The 21,263-nt window shown below is 33.1% G+C and overlaps 1 long non-coding RNA gene across 1 annotated transcript; it reads left to right on the forward strand.

Annotated features, from left to right (window-relative positions):
- Nucleotides 1-11,242: 11,242 nt before the first annotated feature.
- On the forward strand, nt 11,243-12,739 carry LOC111697475 (uncharacterized). Its single transcript, XR_002764295.1, has 3 exons — nt 11,243-11,362; nt 11,889-12,033; nt 12,596-12,739. It is a non-coding gene; the product is annotated as an uncharacterized LOC111697475 (long non-coding RNA).
- Nucleotides 12,740-21,263: the final 8,524 nt, after the last annotated feature.

Below are 21,263 nucleotides of genomic sequence, written 5' to 3' on the forward strand. Positions count from 1 at the left end.
GTTAGTGTAATATTACTAGGAAGAATATTTTTTACACTTGACAAAGCAAAAACTGCACTGCTTTGTTTTTAACCGCCAATAAGATGATGGTTCCAGTTATGATTTTCGTCTAAATGAACACCTACAAACTTAAAAGATTCATTTTTGCATCCAGTTCCTACTCTTTCTATATCTTTATTATCTATTTGAAGTTTAAGCGAGGTGATACTTACATCTTTTTTTATTTCTGAACAGAATACATTTGGTTTTTGACGCATTCAAAGTCAGTTTGTTTGCTTTAACCAATCTTCAATTTTAGAGAACTCAAAATTTGCAAAATCATATAAGTCGTGTAAGCTTCTTGAAGAAAGTTGCAGTGTTGTATCATCAGCAAAAAGAATTGTAAAAAATTTCGATGCTTTAGAAAGGTCATAGATAAGAATTAGAAATAAAATTGGTCCTAATATCGACCTTTGTGGTACACCACAATAGATTTCTGTAAGTGAAGAGTCAACACCCCTGATTGAAGTAAATTGTTTTCTTCCCTTTAAATAATTTTTGAACCATAAGTTTGAAGTCCCACGAAATCCATAGTGTTCAAGCTTGCTCAGTAGAATGTCAACATCACAGGTAAGCTTTAGTTAAATCTTTAAAAATTCCCAGTGTATATTCGGATACAGGTTTATTTAGTGCATTGTATATTTTATCTAAGAAATGAATTAAGGGTTGAGTAGTGTTCTGCTTGGCTCTGAAGCCATACTGATGTTCATAAAGAAGTTTAAATTTATTCAAATATTTCATAATTTGATTTGCTGCCACTTTTTTTAGAAGTTTTGAAAACGAAGAAAGCAAACTTATAGGCCTATAATTTGTAAAATTATCCGTTTCCCCAGCCTTGAAGATTGGTACGATTTTTGCAGTTTTAAGAGTGGTAGGAATAAACCCAGTTTTGAAAGATAAATCAAATAAATGAGAGATAGGACCCATGATAATTGGTATGATAGACTTTAGCAAATTTGTTGAAATTTTGTCTGGTCCAGAACTGTTTTTAATTTTTAGTTTTTTAAGAGCATCATTTATAATATCAGGGGTCATATTTGCAAAAACAAAGTTTTTGTCTGTTCCCTGTGACAAATTGTCATAAAATTGTTTTGTAGTGCCCTTCATAGTTTTTGCCAGATCAGGACCTATACTAGCAAAGAAATTGTTAAAACCCTCTGATATTTCTGCGGCCCCTGAGAGAATTTTTCTATTGCTCACAAATGCATCAGGAATGTTAATTGTTTTACGTCTTTTTGATGAATTTTCCCATTTTCCCATGCTAAAATTTTGCATTTGTTTTTGAAAATTCAGTATTTTTTGAAAAATTTTCGTTTATTTACCATAATTTTCATTTCTTTCACAAAATTTTCGAATTTTTTCCAGTAATTTTCGCATTATTTTTTGTGCAAAATTTTCGCATTATTTTTTTTGCAAAATTATCTCATTATTTTTTTCGGGACATTTTTACATTATTTTTTGCAAAATTTCGCCTTTTCTATTTCGCGAAAATTTTGCATTTTTTTGCCTAACAGATTGGAGCGAAATTTCTCGAAAAAAGCGAATCGTATTTTTCGCAAGAGAATTGCAAAAATGAAGCGAAACAGTAGCGAAAAACCCATAATTTTAGTACGTTACAGGAAGTAAATTCCAAAAAACTGAACTCTGGACGATGTCTATCACTAGTATATTCAATTGTTTATTTAAGGAGTAGCCAAAGAAGTACAGTCAGACTCATTTACCGCCATAACTTTAAGGTGAAACGTCCTTCTTTAAAAAAAAGAGAAAATTCCCAAACTGGAATAAACCCTAGTGTAAAATGAAGAGGAAACCAAGTAAATTTCCCACAGTGCATTTAGGAAATATGAAAATCTAAAAAAAATTAAATGTTGCAACCACAATTAAATTTTTTTTAAGTGAAGAAAGATATTTTTTTTATTTTCATTTATTTCCAGTTTACTGTATACGTCTCCTCCATTTCATCTCGATAGGATTTGGTAAAGCTTTATTATTCTAAACTTTTTTGGGGGCATTATATATAAAAAAAAATGTAGATATTAACCCTTTTTTTAAAACCTGTCGTTGTTATTTTAAGTCACTTGCAGTAACCATGTATAGTATTGTAACCTCTCTAGCCCTCATACGGACCCGGAGCTAAGATGTAACCAGTGTGAGCTTAGTAGTTCGGAATAAGGATAATTCCATTGATGTAACCCCTTCAGTCCTCATACGAACCCGAAGCTAAGCTCGGATTATTAGTATAGTCTGGCCTACTTACAAGAGAACGTATTAGTTCTTTTCTATAAAGGACAAACAGAGGGAGAGATGAGAAGTTTCCTCATCTATATCGTGTAGGGATATTTGTCCGTTAAGAGAACATGAGTTGGACGAATGGTTCTAACCTCGTGGAAAAGCAAGCCACCGTTAAAAGCTGGGAATTCTATTGTTAATTCATCCAATAGGCAGTAGACACAGCTTGAAAACAAGGCAGGAGGTTATGGCATGACCTGGGCTAAAACCGAAACAAAAGTTAGTACTGACGAAGAGTCGGAAGAGTTACCCCGGTCAAGGCGAATGAAAGGCGGAGAGTCTGCCAAGAGAGCTCTGACTTACTGATTCATTATTTTCATTTTCTTTGTTAATCTTTTACTTTTAAATACATTTTTTCCTATACTCTGTGGATTTACACCCGTCAGTTTTTAGGCTTTATATATTTCCTTTATTTCATACCACTTTTTAATAGTAACAGTGTGCACTAAAACTCGGCCCACCTTATTCTGTTTCATAAAACGCGTTGCATCAACCACTGACTGGGTACAGTAGACGGGCTGGTGTGGAAAAGACATGAATCCTTTACAATGTTCAAATCACGCAACTTTTAAACTTATTTGATGCCCGATTTACATTTGTTTACCCTTAAAACCTTTATCTGGACAATAATGTGGAAGATATCCTTGTTTTTCTATCTTGAAAACTGTTAAGACAAGAACCTCACTGCAGTTTCTGTTATAAAGGAAAGACCCAAACATGTTTTTAAAGGAACTACAAATAAAAATAAAAAATTCAAAGTTAAAGTAAGGTTTTAAGGGAATTCCAATTGTGAAGCGGACAATCGTGAGTGTCACCTAAAATTGCGTCTACAGCCCCTTAAATGTTAAGGAATAACCGTGGTAGTGCTGCAGGGACGAGTTATTTAAGAATATTTACATAATTTTAGATATTTCAGAAATTTTTTCATGTCTCTAAAATATGTTGGGAGATTGTACATGTGTATAAAATACTTTAGAAGTTTGTAATGTGCTTGAAATCTTTTCGAAGATTTTACATGGGTCTGAAATATTTTTAAAGTTTGTACATGTGTCTGAAATACTTTAGAAGCATGACACATGAGTCTGAAATACATTAGAATTTTGTACATGTGTATGAAATATTTTGGAAGTCTGTACATATGTCTCAAATATTTTAAAAGTTTGTACATGTCTCTGAAATACTATAGTTTGTACATTTGTCTGAAATATTTTAGAAGTTTGTACATGTCTCGGCAACGTTTCCGAAGTTTGTACATGTGTCGGAAATATTTTAGAAGTTTGTACATGTGTCTGAAATATTTTAGAAGTTTGTACATGTGTCTGAAATATTTAGAAGTTTGTACATGTGTCTGAAATATTTATAAGTTTGTACATGTGTCTGAAATGTTTAAAAGTAAGTACATGTGTCTGAAATATTTAGAAGTATGTAAATGTGTCTGAAATATTTAGAAGTATGTACATGTGTCTGAAACCCCTCCACTTCAACTTGATATTTGCCCAGACAGAAACTTAGCCTACAACATGGTAAGTTTGGTCCAACTTAAAAAGTAAGAGGATTTTTATACATTACACAATGGCTGTGTTTCATGTTTATAACTTGAAAGTATTCAGGATTGTAGACGAAAGGGGAGGGTGAGTTTCACCAATTTGAATACATTTGGGAATCCTGTCTGTGTTCAAAAGATTTTTGAATTTTCAATGAAAAATGAATTCATGAATCCAGAAAATAAGAAGAAAGGGGAAAAATATGATAAAATAGGGGGGAAATAGGGGGAAAGTAATCTGAAAAACCTTAAACTTCGTTCTGATATCAGTAATGAGATTCTTGACTAACAGTTTGGTTCTTAAAACACCTAATAGCTGGTATTTGAATCAGACTTTTTGGTGAAAAACCTTAAAAACATGGAAAAATGGGGAAAAGTTGAGAAATTTTTTTGTTTTACTGTAAAGAAACACATGCAACATTTCATTAAGATTCCTCAAAAAATGAAGGCAGGATTCCTAATATTCAAATTGGTCAAACCTCCTCTTTCAGTGGACCTTCTATTTGAGTTTAACTGATTTAAAACTGTACCTGATAACCTTTGATTTGATCTCAATCTATGCTGTTTGGTGTTTTATTTATTTTCTGGTAGTCTAAAAAAATATTTTTCGGGATTTTTGAAAAATACAGGGTGTTCCACGAAATGACAGATGGTAAATAGTTTTCAATGACTTCTTCCAAAATTTTTTCAGTTCTTTGATACCAAATAAAATAATAAAAAAAAATATTTTGCATACATAAAATAGTAAATTTGATTTTAAAGTAAAACATATTTGAGTAAAAGAATTTCTTAACAAAATAAACTGCAAACAGTCTTTAAAATATAATACAGTATATGGAAGAAGACATTCAAAACTATTCACCAACTGTCATGTTTCCTGGGACACCCTGAAGCTCAAGTTTAATCTGTACAGAGTACTCCATAGTGTACACTAGCTTTACGCTTCCCCCCACATAATAATTAGCTAGAAAAATACATGTTTAGAAAGGTTATCCTTGTGAATCGTAAATGTCTGTTTCAGAGTATTGAATGATTCTAATGATGATTTTTATATTCTTTTCTCTCTCTCTTATCCCAACTTAACAGTAATCCGCAAATTCCTTCCAAAATGTCGTCTTCACCCCTTATTAACATTTGTACCCACTAAACTACATATTCTCCATAGTCTTTACACACGTATTTTATTATATCTGTATCTCTGGTTTGGAAATACAACAAACATGACATCAGACCAGGAATTTTGAATTTGTTTTAATCTCATTTATCACAATTTATCCATTCCATTAATTAATTATATTTACAAATTTTTTTCTTCAGTCATCTCAACAATTTTTGATTATTAAATCTTACAAAATGACGCTCTGACATGTAGATTTAAGGATTGTTTAATTACATTTATTAATGAATTTTCATAGATTTTCGGAGTTTACAATTAGCAAAACTTTAAAAATGATGAGCTTCATTCTTAATTATTTTCATTTTTATCAGTTTTTAATCATGTAGCTTTATAATATGTGATTTTAAACAATTTTTTATGTATTATATTTGCCTTTACTCTGTATACACATCTTCATCCAGAAGACGAAATTCTTTTATCCAAAATTCTTTAATGAGATTTTTAGTCTTTTTTTTATTATTTTTTTTTTTAACAGAAAGGGAGGTTGTTTCAGAGTATTCAATGATTCTAATGATGATTTTTATACTCTTTTCTCTCTCTTATCCCAACTTAACAGTAATCTGCTAATTCCTTCCAAAATGTCGTCTTCACCCCATATTAACATTTGTACCCACTAGACTACATATTCTCCATAGTCTTTACACACGTATTTTATTATATCTGTATCTCTGTTCTGAACTTGTATATCTTGCTGATTCTCTTTCCAATACTGTGGTCCCCGTAGAACATCTATTCAATACTCAATCTTCCCAATTACTTCAACTCCCGATTTACCAACCCTTTTATCATCCTCACATTCATTGAATCCCAATCCAAACTTCCTCTTTAGTTGTTATCCATCCCAATTCCCAACATATTTTATCTATTCCCAATTTATCCCTGTCCAACCTATTCCAACTTCCTAGTCCTCATCCTAATCCCAATCCTTCCAATCCCAACATTGGTTAACATTCATTTGGGATTCCTACAGTTTGGGATTTTACTTATAAAATCAGAAAGAAATGTTTTATATCATTGCCGAATTTTTTGCATGACAAATGACAACTAGCAAACAAAATAATATGATTTAATGATGTATTATTGTTTCATGAATGCCTTCTTAGAATACCTTTATATACACCAGTTGTATCTGGCGCTTGGATTTTTTTTCTCTACCTTTTCTCTACCTGCGTGGTTTTAAATGGTTGGCTTGGTTTATGGGTGGTTATATCCCAAATCAAGAATTATTAATTTAATGATGTATCAATTTATCAATTTATCATTCAATTTGTATTTATGTTTGTTTATCTTGTAAATTGTTATTTGCTATTTTTACCCTGAAATCGAACCAGGATTTTAAGTAGTACAAGCCCGACCAGTAAAAAGAACACACACCATCATGTAGTGTTGCTAAGAAATCCCACTAAGCCTCTCGCAATTGGCTTTCTTTGAGCGAGTTTGTTTTACCTATGTGATCGTGGATTATAAACATTAATAAATCATCGGAATCATAGTGCTCATTAAACAACCAGATAGCAGAGAAGAGAGAGAAAGAGTTAGATGGATGGTTACAGATAGATCAGATACAACAGCTACAGTCCCCACCTTCAAACATATTTACATCACATCTACATCATTCCCCCTATCTCTTTTATTCCTCCCAATTTTACCACCAAACCAATCTAAAATCTTTTTATCTTTTGAAGCAGATGGACCGCAGATAAGAAGACTGGAAGCAGAAGAAGGATTAAGCTGAAACATTTGCCTACATTCATCCCACTATCGACACTATGTGATCGTAGATTATAAACATTAATAAATCATCAGAATCATAGTGCTCATTAAACAACCAGATAGCAGAGAAGAGAGAGAAAGAGTTAAATGGATGGTTATAGATAGATCAGATACAACAGCTACCACCCCCACCTTCAAACATATTTACATCACATCTACATAATTCCTCCTATCTCTTCTCTCTAATCTAATCTTTTTTGCTTTACCGGCAAATGTCAGGATCCCTTTGAATCTAAAAGTTTTATGGGTCTCACTTTAAATACTAAAAATAATGCAAGGATGTAATGCAAGGAAAGTTATTTCAGAAGTGTATCTTTTGTACTGCAGTGTACTGTCTCTGGGCGATAATGTAAACACAAGACTGATGTTACAGCCAGACATGGGATCCATATATCTTTCACATAAAAAAATCAATGAAATATTCTGGTCTTAGGAAACTATTATGTGAATTATCAAAATTATCACATTTAATGCTTTTAACCTCCTTGGAAACTAAACGAGTACTGATGCATCTATTCTTGTTAACAAATTCCGCCCAAAGAGAACTGGTTTCAAAATGCAGGCAGAGTATACACGACCGCAATTAACTTTCCTTGCATTACACCCTTGAAATAATGTAACTCCTTGTGTACTGTGTAGAGCAGGGCTCAAAAACTAGGATTTACTCAAGACTACTGGATGGAATCAGAAAACTGGTTTGGAAATACAACAAACATGACGTCAGACCAGGAATTTTTTTTACTTTCAAAGAAATTCTAAATTTTTCGGGTTGGCAAATTTGCAACCAAGTTCTCCTATCTCACTGCTCAATGATGTTACTGAGGCCCAGAATGATCAAAACAATTATCTAAATTTCCATTGCATTTATTTTAATAAAGCTAAACAACTCAAATACTCAATTTTTTATTTTGGGTAGATGATTTACAAATAGTGTATTGTCCACAATTGTAACCCAACCTATGCCAAATTAAGCTCAAAACTAACAATAATTAAGTTTTGTGAAATCTGACATGAAGAGTAGCAACTCTTTGGTACTGCAAGAAAACAAAGTTTTATTGAAGCTTAGGAATCAAGTTCATACAAAATCATCGAAACAGATGAGTTCTGGAAGAAAATAGTAGTATTTGTCATTCCCTCTGCTGGATCAGAGGCCACCAAAGAGACATTTATCATTTCATATTATTTCTACCAGGGGATCACAGATTCCACCGAAGGGATTTTAATAAATACTCAGGACACTAATTACTCCATCAAAGGGATGCTAAAAATCATCCTGGGCTCTAATTACTTTAACAGAGACAGAAAACTAATGCAGATAACCATTCAGGACACTAATTACTCCACTGGAGGGATGCTGCAAAACACCCTAGGCACTAATTACTTCACCTTAGGGATGCAGATAACCATTCAGGACATAAATTACTCCACTGGAGGGCTGCTGCAAATCACACTGGACACTAATTACTCCACCTATGGGAAGCTGTGAATAACACTGAGCACTAATTATACTTCACCCAAGGGATGCTCATAACCACAAAAGACACTAATTATTCCACCAGAGGGATGCTGATAACCACTGAAGACACTAATTATCCACCCAATGGATGATGCTGCAAAGCACCCTGGGCACTAATTTCTTGACCTTTGAGTGATGCTCATAACCACTAAGGAAACTGATTACTGCACTACAGGTAGACTGGAAATAACCTTGGGCAATAATTACTCTTCTCTAGCGCTGCTCAGTACACTACCCAACAAACAAAAACCCGTGAAGAACACAAGATTATTTGGTTTTTTTTCAAAGAATATTTTCGCGTTTTTTACCCGTGCTGTACACAGGAGGAATCTTCAAGATTGTGAAAAGTAGATTTACCACGAGTATAACATAAGTCGAGGGTACGTGAATTAATCACGTGAATTATCAACCAGTTCTCCATCATGCTAATCTCGTTAAAAACCTGTGTTTTGTTTGTTGGGTAATTATTACACTAGAGGGATGCTGCAAATCACCCTGAGCACTAATTACTCCACCAGAGGGATGCTGATAACTACTCAGAACACTAATTACTCCACTAGACTGATGCTGCAAATCATTCTGGGCACTAAGGAATAATGATAACACTAATTACCCCACAAAAGGGATGCTGAAAATCACCCTGGATACTACTCCATCGTAGCGATGCTGATACCTACTCAGGACACTAGTTACTCCACCCAAGAAATGCTGCAAATCACCCTGGGGACTAATAACTCCATCAAAGGGATGCTGATAACCCCTCAAAACACTAATTAATCCACTGGAGAGATGGTAATTAACAGTTAGGACACTAGAACTCCATCGGGATGGTAATTAGAACTTGGGACACTAATTACAGGGGTGGTTATAAATAATCAAAACACTAAGTACTCCACCCTACGGATGGGAATTAACTCTTTGAGAACACTAATTACTCCAACAGAAAGATGATAATTAACACTCAGGACACTAATTACTTCATTGGATGGATGGTAAATAACACTCTGGACACTAATTTCTCCACTGAAGTGTTAACTACCACACATATGATTCAGTAATTAGTGTCCTGACTGTTAATTACCATCCCTCTGATGGAATAATTAGTGTCCTGAGTGTTAATTTAATCCCTCGATGGAATCTGTATTCCCTTTGGTGGCCTCCAGTCCACCGGAGGGGATGAGAAATTTTACTATTTTCTTCCAGAACTCGGAACAGATTTTGTTGTAATTCACATAATGATTTCCAAAAGTATCCTAAAATGATCGAAATTCATTATAAAACTGGTCAATATATTTAATTCAATTAAAGAGTTTTGCATATTCTGCCCCAAGGCACATATTTGAGCAGTAAGATGGGGTTCTTAATGCAATCCTAAATTCATAAGATCAAATAGACAAACAATCCCTTTAAGAGATAAAAATATTTTATGTGTTTCTATTACTGTAGATTCTTGAAGAGATAGTTCTGAAGAGAAATGAAGTGTTCGCTGATAATGATGCAATCAGGAAACTGGAAATTATTTATTACTTTTTCTTTTTCAAGAAGAACCATCTTTCTGCAAAAAGTGCAATACCCAGCCCTTTAGCCAGCCTTAGACACAGCTTGAGGCTCCTAGCATGTCATAGCTACAGCACTTAGCCCACATATGATAATGGTTTAATACTAAATACTAAACACTTTGCAGTACTCTGCAAGATCCAATCTGCATTTCTTGAGATCAGACTTTCTTACTTTAACTTAGTATACGTCTGAATGGGTCTGGGGTTGCCTAACCACTGACTCGTCCCAGCTCTAGGTGTTCTAGATTATGACAACCCTGAAGACCCTGGAGTATAGCTGTGTTGCCCCTACAGAGGGAGAGAAGTTCTAGTTTGTTCTATACACAGAAACTGGTTATATAGAGTATAAGACTTGTAAACCATGCCTCACATTATTCTTTTTGCAGTTATGTTAGTTACCTAGATCATTAAGTCTAGATCTACGTTTGAGTAAAAAAAAGTACTTTTTTACCTATTGCTTGATTTAAGGGGGGGGGGAGCTTATTGCAAAGACTTTGTGAAGTTTTTAGTCCATTATTATAACTGGATTTAACTGCTTGTTGTATATATACCTATTCAAAAGTTTGTGACATATTTATTCATTTTTTATGCTTGTTTTAACTTATATACTCTTTTACTCATAAATTATTTATTGTGACTTATTTATCCATTTACTCGTATTTATTAAATAAATAAAGTGGTCAATCTTTCGGATTGAACAGTGCACCTCTAGCCTTTTATTCAAGTAATGAAGTCCTCAATTTTTAAAGCCTAGAGATGTTACGATCACTCTACGTGGATTATGACTAGGTAGAATACTTAGATTTATTATTATGATATTTTGATATTAGCAGCCAGAATTGGTCGCGAAACACTCGGTTAACACTAGCACCAAGGGTCGTAAATACATGGAAGGATAATCAGGGTTTTTGCAAGAACAAACAACTAACTTTTAGAATGTATACCAAATGGGTACATGCACTGTTTTAAATGTTTTTTTGACTAATTTAACCGGAAGGGAATAGACTTGTGCCATAACTTCAAAATAAAGGCAATGAATAGTTCTATTCTCTTTCAGGAAAAATAGATTTTATCTTGTAACAAAAGGTAGAGATGGTTCAGTTGACATGAACTGGAATTATAGGGCAACACTGTCATAATGAGAAAAAAAGAATTTAACATGAATTTCTAATGTTGAATCAGTATCATGACACTAGAAAAAGAGTATTGGAATTTTGATATACAGGGAAGATCTTCCATTTTTTATAAAACAAATATTGCAGTCACTTCTTATAATGTGAATAAAAATTGTTAAAACGCATTTCCCATAACTATCAATATTTTACATTATTCCTGTTTCCAGATTTAACAAATAAAACTAAAAAAGTTTTTCTAACTTGTCAAAATTGTATGATTTGCATTGGCATAAGTGAAAGATGTACTTCTGATTAGAAAGGGTATTACAGATCCGGAAGTCCTGATTCCAGGTAAAATCTCCGTCATGTTCATTTTTGAAGAAAGGAAATTGAAAAGTTTAAGTAATTGTCGCACAATCTCCTTAGATGCACATTCAACCCAACAGAATTGCTGGGTAGGTGGATTGTGTACATATAGAGAGTAGGCTAATGTAATAAAGAGAAATACAGGACTTTGCAGAGGGCTTTATAGTACATAGTCCTTAAAATGGACTACAAATGGACAAAAACATGCAAAGGTGGAAATGCCAGATTTGCAATGGTACCCTTGAAAGCTTTGTCTGATCAAGAATGAATTAGATATCAATGTTTTTTTTTCTTTAAACTGTTTATATATTCATTTGCGGTTTCTCAGCGAAAGTGACTTGCATATTAGAAGTAATGGAAAAAGATGGTTTCTTCCACATTAAGGGTTCACGGGTACTGTAAATTGAGCAATGCAATCTTTGCATAGATGGTCACTTGAAATTATGCTTACAGAATCCTTAACCCAACCCCCCTAGCTAAAATTCTTAATATGTACCTGTGTACTGTGAAGGTTCTACTACTACGAGAAGTTGGATAGTAACATCAGTTCTCCTGTGATCACAGAGAAGAATAAATATTCTGGCATCTGTTATAAGTTTCAGGTTCCAGATTTCCTCTGGGAGAAAGGAGTTTCAAGGTTTTATATAAAAACAAAGGTACGATCTGGTAAATAATATGCAAATTTCTAAAATCTTGCAACATAGGTCGAGATGTACATCGTTTTCGTGAACACACAAGATTTTTGTTCAGAAAAAAACGAATGATGGTCCAACAACTTAGATTGTACAATGATATGAAAATTGATTGTTTTGTAAAACAAATGAAAAAATCAAAAAATTAACGATTTAAAAATCGTTCAGACGAACTTGAAAAGCTATTGTTTTTTTACTGAACTAAAGAATGTTCCAAAAGATGTTGAGAATATAACCGTTTTTTAATGAGCTAATGGTTTTTTCGAACAAAATTTTTGAAAAACGATCTTGTTTTAACTGAACCAACAATTTTAATAAACAAGCCATTTCTGAGAAAACAAACAAAATAAATAGAAAATTATCGATAATTTGAGAACAAAAGAAGTCAATTTTTTACGAGTAAGTAAAAAAAGTGGGTTGTTCAAGAACAATCAACAAACAAAGAAAAAAGCCAAACACGCACATCTCTAAACATAGGATATTGCAATCATCCCAAAAAATGTCCTGCATTTTTCCCCTTTTATAGGTCAACACACTTATTGGCTTTAGTCATTATGGCCAAAGGAGTGGAATTGACAATCAGGATAAGGTAAAATTATCATAAAATCGATCCAATTTTCTTTTCTTTCTTGAATGATTATTTCATGTAAATATAGTGGAGAAAAATTGGCGGACATGACATTTAAAAACATCAAATCGTTAAAATCATTTTAAAAAAGCTGAACACTGAGTTTGATAGGTAATAATGAAACTCTAAATCAGGGGCAGTTAATTGTAAACATAAATTCAAGTGACTCACTTTTTAACGAGTGACTTAGACAATTTATGTCAGTATAACTCTTTAAGTCTCAATCTGAGTAACATGTTGAATGCTGACTAAAAATTGTCTTAGTTGTGTGTGCTTGACCTAATTAACAAGTGACCTAAACAATTTTTTAATTTCATTTTCAAATAATTAGTTTCCTTCAGAATGTGCTAAATTCTTTTGATTATAAGTATAAAAATAGGCTATTATCTAATACCTCTTTATTTTTCAGATGCAATGACCAATGGCTTCATGATTATACTGTGGCACAGTACGGATGTATTAGGTAAAAAAACAAAGAAAAGGGTTTCCCTGGACAAAATCTTCAGGAAAGTTTGACCATATTTTTTTTAAAACATGGCTTTATCAATAATAAAAAAATATTTTTATATGTTAGTTATCAATAAACCAGCCTCTGAGAAAATGCACAATCATTGGTATACATACATGCCATAAGTTATCTCCTGATATCCATAACAACAGAGACACTGACAAAAATATTTGCACTACCATTGCGATTTTTTGTTGTGACATGTACAGATCAAGGTTTTCGCTATTATTTCACATATTACGAATTGATTTTAAAACTTATTTTGTTTTTAACCTGACCAAGCCCCCCCCCCCTAACTAAACGATTTCATCTAAACATGAAATGATACTCTCGAACTACTCCGAGTGTAAGATATATATAGTCCATGGAACAATATTCGCACGGACTACTCTGTGTGTAAGATACATATTTAGTTCATGGAAAATGTTCCCTGGAACTACTCTGTGTGTAAGATATATATTTAGTCCATGGAACAATATTCCCTGGAACTACTCTGTGTGTAAGATATATATTTAGTCCATGGAACAATGTTCCAACGAACTACTCTGTGTGTAAGATATATATTTAGTCCATGGAACAATATTCACACGAACTACTCTTTGTATAAGATATATATTTAGTCCATGGAACAATGTTCTCTCGAACTACTCTGTGTGTAAGATATATATTTAGTCCACGGAACAATATTCCCACGAACTACTCTGTGTGTAAGAAATGTATTAGTTCATGGAACAATATTCCCAGGAACTACTCTGTGTGTAAGAAATGTATTAGTTCATGGAACAATATTCCCATGAACTACTCTGTGTGTAAGATATATATTTAGTCCATGGAACAATATTCCAACAAACTTCTCTGTGTATAAGATTTATATTCAGTCCATGGAACAATATTATCTCGAACTACTCTGTGTGTAAGATATATATTTAGTCCATGGAACACTATTCCCACGAACTATAACTCTGTGTGTAAGATATATATTTAGTCCATGGAACAATATTCTCTCGAACTACTCTGTGTATAAGATATATTTAGTCCATGGAACAATATTTCGACGAACTACTCTGTGTGTCAGAAATATATTTAGTCCATGGAACAATATTCTCTCGAACTACTCTGTGTGTCAGATATATATTTAGTCCATGGAACAATATTCCCACGAACTTCTCTTTGTATAAGATATATATTTAGTCCATGGAACAATGTTCTCTCGAAGTACTCTGTGTGTAAGATATATATTTAGTCCATGGAACAATATTCCCACGAACTACTCTGTGTGTAAGATATATATTTAGTCCATGGAACAATATTCTCTCGAACTACTCTGTGTATAAGATATATATTTAGTCCATGGAACAATATTCCCACGAACTACTCTGTGTGTAAGAAATCTATTTAGTCCATGGAACAATATTCCCACGAACTACTCTGTGTGTAAGAATAAGACCAGTACCAGTGGAGTAGATCAATTAGTTCTCAACTGGAAACATGGATTCAATGGTGAGTAAAACTCGATTCATTCTATATGTATCTTTCCGCTTTTTATCTAAGCCTGATTTTTATTAATTTTATTTTTGTGTTAACATGATGATTGTTTCAGTCTTCAAAGTAACAATTCTAATCGCATTATTTAATCAAATGATGTGGCCATTAGTTGGTAATTTCAAGTTAACCTTTATTGATAGAGTGGCATGTCAGATTCACAATTGAACCCTCAATTACAATGACACTTCCTTTTATGAGAAAATTCCTATGTTAATTGCAAAAGTGATTGTTCTCTGATATCAGTGTCCAGGATTGATAAATATTAAAAATTAAAATATGAAAAAATCAGGTATTTTAACCTTTTAACCCCACTGTTTCTGTTTAAACATTTTGGCAACAACATTTGACAGCTGTATAAACTTCTAGCTTTGGAGCCCAGGTTGCACAGGGTAGTCATGGTTAGTCCCGCCGTTTACCCGCGCTTAGTTGTAATTTACGATTTTAGCTATTTTTCCAATACAAGTTGACCCACTCAAGTTAGAATCTTAAAACCAAATTAAGAACATTCCTGAATGTTCTCCCGAGTTCCCCGATCAAAATTTGAGAAACATCGGTCCAGGGGTTCTCAAGTTATGATCGGACAAACAAACAAATAGACACTCAAACAGAGATTATAACTTTATATAAACTACTATAGCTTAAATGCCCGGGGTTGCCTTGGAATTTTTAAATCAAATTTTGAAAATAAAAAATTTATTTTTGGAGAAAAAAAGCATTTAGATTTTTGGAAAAAAAACATTCTAATTATATAAGAAAACGTTTTTTAATTTTTTAGCTTATGTTACTACCGCAGTACTCTAGGGTTTTCAAAAAATGTCAGGCCATGCAGTCCAGCCGTTTGGCGGGCTATAGCTAACATACAAACAAATATATATGAGCGAAGAGCTTTATTAAATAGATAAGACTGTCAGTGTAATGGGAACAAAATCAATGATGCACAATAGTACATTAAACACTCTTTACAGAAAAGAAGGGGAAACTAATTGGTACAGCATGCTTATATTTTTTTTCATCTGAAATGCTTTTTTGTTAAACAATCTATTAAATGTTTATTTGCTGATATCACTTCATTAGCTGAAGATGTTCATGTTAAAGATAGTACATGTGGATCACCTTGTGAGAGCTCTGAGGTTATGTTTGCCTCTCAGTTCTCCTACAGGGAGGAGGGGATGGGGTATGGTTACCTAGCTGTTCAACTCAAACAATCAGTTAAGGTAATTTTCTAAAGTTCACGTTCTCCATTGAAACTAGAGTTTCCAATTGGAATTCTGTTGAGCGGAATTGCGCACAACCATTTGGAATTGCGTGCAATTTTTCTCTTATTGAGCGAAATAGTGCGGAATTGCGCAGAATTGTGAGGAAATTACAGTAAAATACACTTGCGTTGAAAACCATAATTGAAACTAAACATTTAATTCTCTATGTTATTACTAAAAAAGCTGTAGCTCTATACTAGTTCATAATATTACATTAGTTCAAACTGAAATTCAATACTATCTATTTTTTATATGCTACATTATAATTTTCATGTATCTAACACTCGTACATTTACCATAAAATGTTGATGTTATTTCTTCCTAAAACATTAACGTTTAATGTTCACATTATATGGAATGTATCCAAATGTTTTCTATTATTGTAATGTAACCAATATTAATGTGCATTTAATGTAAGGTTATACCAGGAAGGTTGGTAGTTAACTATCTGCCCTGCTATGTAGCGTAAGTGTCAGAAGCGCAACTAGGGGGGGCAGGGGGCCAGGCCCCCCCTAGCCTGATTAAGGGGGGGGCATGCCCCTCACTTAAGAAGTCTTGCAAGAAATGACGAAGTCCACCCTGTTTTGCAATTTAGCGATTCATGAATCCTGACCCTTAGCAAATTTATGAGCTCTTATCGTAAAATAAAAAAATATAATTGAACATTAGTTTATTGAGCTTATAGTTCAATCCATATAGCACTTAATACACCATATACACACATACAGACCCCCTTCGTCTCCGAGCCTAACTAGTAACTACTGCCGTAGCCAGAACAGTTTGACAAAGTTCCAATGTGCCTTAATCTTTTTTTTTTTATTATGCTGTTTTTTCCTGGGAAAGGGAAAGGGGGTTTATCAAGTATTTTTTAGATATTTTCACTATCAGTTCTGCCACTTATTATGATATTGCTTTAATATGATATTGCTTTAATACTGTAGTACAACTATTCAATTAATCCTACATGTTCACCGCAAATATTGTGTGATGTGTGTCATATTAAAAAAAATATTTTTCATGTAAAATCATGAATTTTTAATAAAAGGCATTTCCTGTCAGTTTTTGAGTACAATGCATATTTGATTTATGGATAACTAATGAAAATTTATATATATGTATGTAATTTGTATTGAAAATTAATTATTTTTGTGATTTATACCAGAATCAGGGGCGGATAAAGGATGGGGGGGCCAAAAAAATTTGCGCGCTTCGCGCGAAATATTTCCCCCTAGCCCCCCTCTAACCAAATGTCTAGTTGCGCGCCTGGTAAGTGTACAGTTAGAATGGTTTACTGATAAATGATGTTAGGAGATCATGGCCTAATCATAAAGTACACACACATGAAATATGCATCATCATCACTCTTTTGAACGGAACTAATCACTCTGTATACTATAACCTTGTTTAACGTTACACTATCGTTGACATCTCTAATACATGTGATAATGCAGGTGACAACATCTAGTATACCCTACGGGTTTCTAGAGATGCTGGCTGAGGTCGGAGGATATGTTGGCTTATTCCTTGGGGTCTCCATTCAACAACTTGTAGCCATGCCAGAAAGTTTTATTATCAAATTATACAAAATACTGTTCTAAATGCATCATCATCTGTAGTAAATCCCTGTTTTCCTAAATCCTTGATTTCAGACAATATCAACGTTAAAAATAGATATCCGTTGGAATTGTTATTCTTTCCCATAGATCTAACCTCTTGCACCTGACAATTGTAGAATCTGAATCCCCGGACACCTGGGCAAAATACTAATAAAAGAAATGACTATTTTTAGTGGTCCTGAACCCCTCCCCCTCCCTTTCTTGTATCACTTCCCCCCTTCGTAAAGAACCGATTAGTTTAAATATACTTTACATTATGCAATTCTAACTAGTAAATAAGAAAAGGAAGTTAAATAGTGCTCGTTTTATTTTGTACATAATTGATGTTTAATATATCATAATTTTGTAAAGAATATTATNAGGAAAAAATAATCACAGAAAACTTTTAATTAAAGTAATGCAACTTTTTAAAGAGAATGGACTTAAAATAAGTTTGAATAAATGCTCAGCCTTCGTCAAAAGTTATCAATTTCTCGTGTTTAAATTTGAACCATCAGGAATATCTCTAACAGATGAAAGAATAAAAAGTATAAATAAAATCCCCCAACCCAAAGACTTAAAATCCTTTCAAAGATTTTTAGGGTCGTTCACATATATATCTAAATTTATCCCAAATCTGCAATCTCATCTTTTGCCCCTGACGAAACTTTTAAATAAAAAAACCGAATTTAACTGGGGACCCGAACAAACAAACGCATTTAACTCGTTAAAAAATAAAGTGACAGCAGACTTAAAACTAAATTACATAGACACGACAGAACCTTTATACCTATACTGTGACAGTTCTCTCTGGGCGGGAGGTAGTGAACTTTATCAGGAAGAAAAGATCACAAAAAGAAAGAAACCCTTAGCTTTTTTTAGCCGTAAATATAGTCAAAATCAGGCGAGACTGTGCTCAAGTCTCGAACTCGAATTAATTAATGTTATCGATTCACTTTCAAGAATTCAAGCTTTTATTAACAATTCAGCAAAAAAACTTATTTTAGTAACTGACGCGAAAAATATTTTGTTTTTGTTAAAAAATAACCAAACCGGCCCAAACTTAAAACTTTCAAGATTAGGAGCACGCCTTGCCAATTTTGACATAAATTACGAAATAAAATATGAATCACCTTTAGAAAACGAACCATTCTGTATTGCGGACTTTTTAAGCAGGGCATTTCACCCTGAAAATGGAAGCGAAAAGAATACCCCCATGCGTGAACTACGTATAGTCACAAAAGACGACATTACACATGACTTAAAAGAGGGACAAATATACAGCTTGACGGACTTACAAAACTTGACAAATCAAAACGGACACTGGTTTAAGAACTTCCCAACACCAGACGAAAAAGACTATAAAAAGGACTCACCTGACTTACAAAATGAGACTGAAACTATTGAACATCCAGCATTAGCTCCGTTGAAGGAAGGAGAAGTAAAACCTGAAATAATTAGAAATATATTTGGAAAAAATAATCTTTCTATCGAAAAATTAATTGATGAGCAAAATTCAGATGAATCCATAAAGCAAACCATTTTAAATTTAAAAGAAAACTATGAAGAAGCAACCCCAGACAAGGAAGGGTTTTACCTCTACAAAAATATACTTCACAAACTTAAAACATCCAACTTAACACCGAGCCCCGAAAATTCAGTTTTAGTCTTACCCTCAAAACTTTTAGCAAACACTATTGCACACCATCACATTTTATATGGACACTTAGGAATTGACAGAATGACAAAAATTATTTCAACTCAATACTATAGCAAAAATCTAAGCAAAAAAATTAAAGACTTGATTGGCAGCTGTCATCTTTGCCAAATCTTCAAATCCCACAATACCAGATCCCCTCCCATCTCCCCAGGTGAATTCCCATCCCATCCAATGCAAACCTTATCACTTGACTACTTTTCTGTTCCCCCCTCCCATGGCTTTAAATATATACTTCTTGCAATAGATAGATTTAGTGGATACATTTTCACTAAACCTTGTAAAAATGAATCTGCAGAAGACGTTTGCGAATTTCTAGAAACCATTTTTTCCCAAGCCGGACCAGCAATAACGGTAACCTCTGACGGAGGTTCAACATTAACCAAAAACAAAAAAGTTAAAGATTTACTTTCAAAATGGGGGGTACAAAAAATATCCACTTCACTTCCTTATTCCCCGATACACAATTCTAAAGCAGAAAGAGCTATCCGAGCTTTCTGACATCTTATGAGAGTTTCAAGCCCAGATAAATTACATGGATGGTTTAAAATCTGCAAAAGAATCACTTATTTAATGAATTCAACCCCAAGAGTTTTCAAATTAAAAGATAAAATAGAAATTTTTAGTCCATTTGAACTTTTCCTTCGCCGTCCCCCCCTACCTTTCTCAATAAACACAGCTTTAATTAAGGATCCAACCGCAAAATCACAATTATTACTTGAAAAAGAACAGATCAAAAAAACAGATGAATTTGTAATTAAATATTTGAAAAAGCAAAACGAAGTTTATCACGAAAATTTTAATAAAAACACAAAAACTCCTCAGTTCAAGGTCGGCGATATGGTCCTTTTAAAGCACTTAACCCCCCCAGCTCAGGGCCAATTACCACAAAAATATAAATCCCCATATAAAAAACAATTATATATCGTTAAATTTACCTCTGATAACCTAACAGTTCTTCTTGACCCAATCACAGGAAACGTTTCATATCAGAATTCTAAACATTTAAAATTATATAAAGAAAGAAAAGATATTTACAAGGATCTTGACCCTGAATTTCAACAATTAATGGGTGAATATTTTAAAAGCAACGACCTAAACTCTAAAAGTAAACTTGAAGATTTCCTTAAAAATATTAATTTTGAAAATATCGAAAATGAAGAAAAGTCCGACATATCAGAAAAAACTGAAACACATAGTAACATTAGTGAAAGCGTAAACATTAAAAAAGTAGAGAATGATATTGATATCCAAGATGAGTTTTACGAATCAGAATCCTCGTACCATGCAGTAGAAAAAAATGTTTCAATACCCATGACAGTTGTAAGGAATAAAAGTATTATCGAAGAAAAAGAAAAAAGTAAACCTCAGCGTATTTTACGAAGTTTTAGCAAATTCGCAAATAAATATTTAAAAAAGAAATAATTTTGTATATATTTGTATATAAAAAAGTTAGCGTAACTTAACAGCATTGCAGTTTATATCTCATGTTTTTTACTTTACTCCGTAACAAATACAGACTGAATACCGATATTTACAGGAATAAACCAGCAGAAATGACATCACACTATACATATATCACTTCCCTATAAATGACGTAACAAGTACAAAACTGCGGACATTATCAAAACAAACTACTTAATTAGATTAGGAATACTATATACAGAAACGAATAAAATAATATACAGATTTAATCAACATAGAACAAAATTACAAAAATTTTCAATATCAATTAACATATTTAATAAACACATATCGGAAAAACAAACGTGGGAACATATGGACTATATACAATGTACAATGTACATATCGGCAAACTATATCAACAAACTTTTTTCAAACAACAATGTTTATAAATACAACAAGCAAATCCAATCCAAATAAATACCTTCTTTTTTTTCATTCAGGCGGGAGAGTAAAGAGTTCTATTTACTCTTCTCATTGT

Source organism: Eurytemora carolleeae, unplaced genomic scaffold, assembly GCF_000591075.1.
Source record: "Eurytemora carolleeae unplaced genomic scaffold, Eaff_2.0 scaffold45, whole genome shotgun sequence".
Classification (NCBI taxonomy): Eukaryota; Metazoa; Arthropoda; class Copepoda; order Calanoida; family Temoridae; genus Eurytemora; species Eurytemora carolleeae.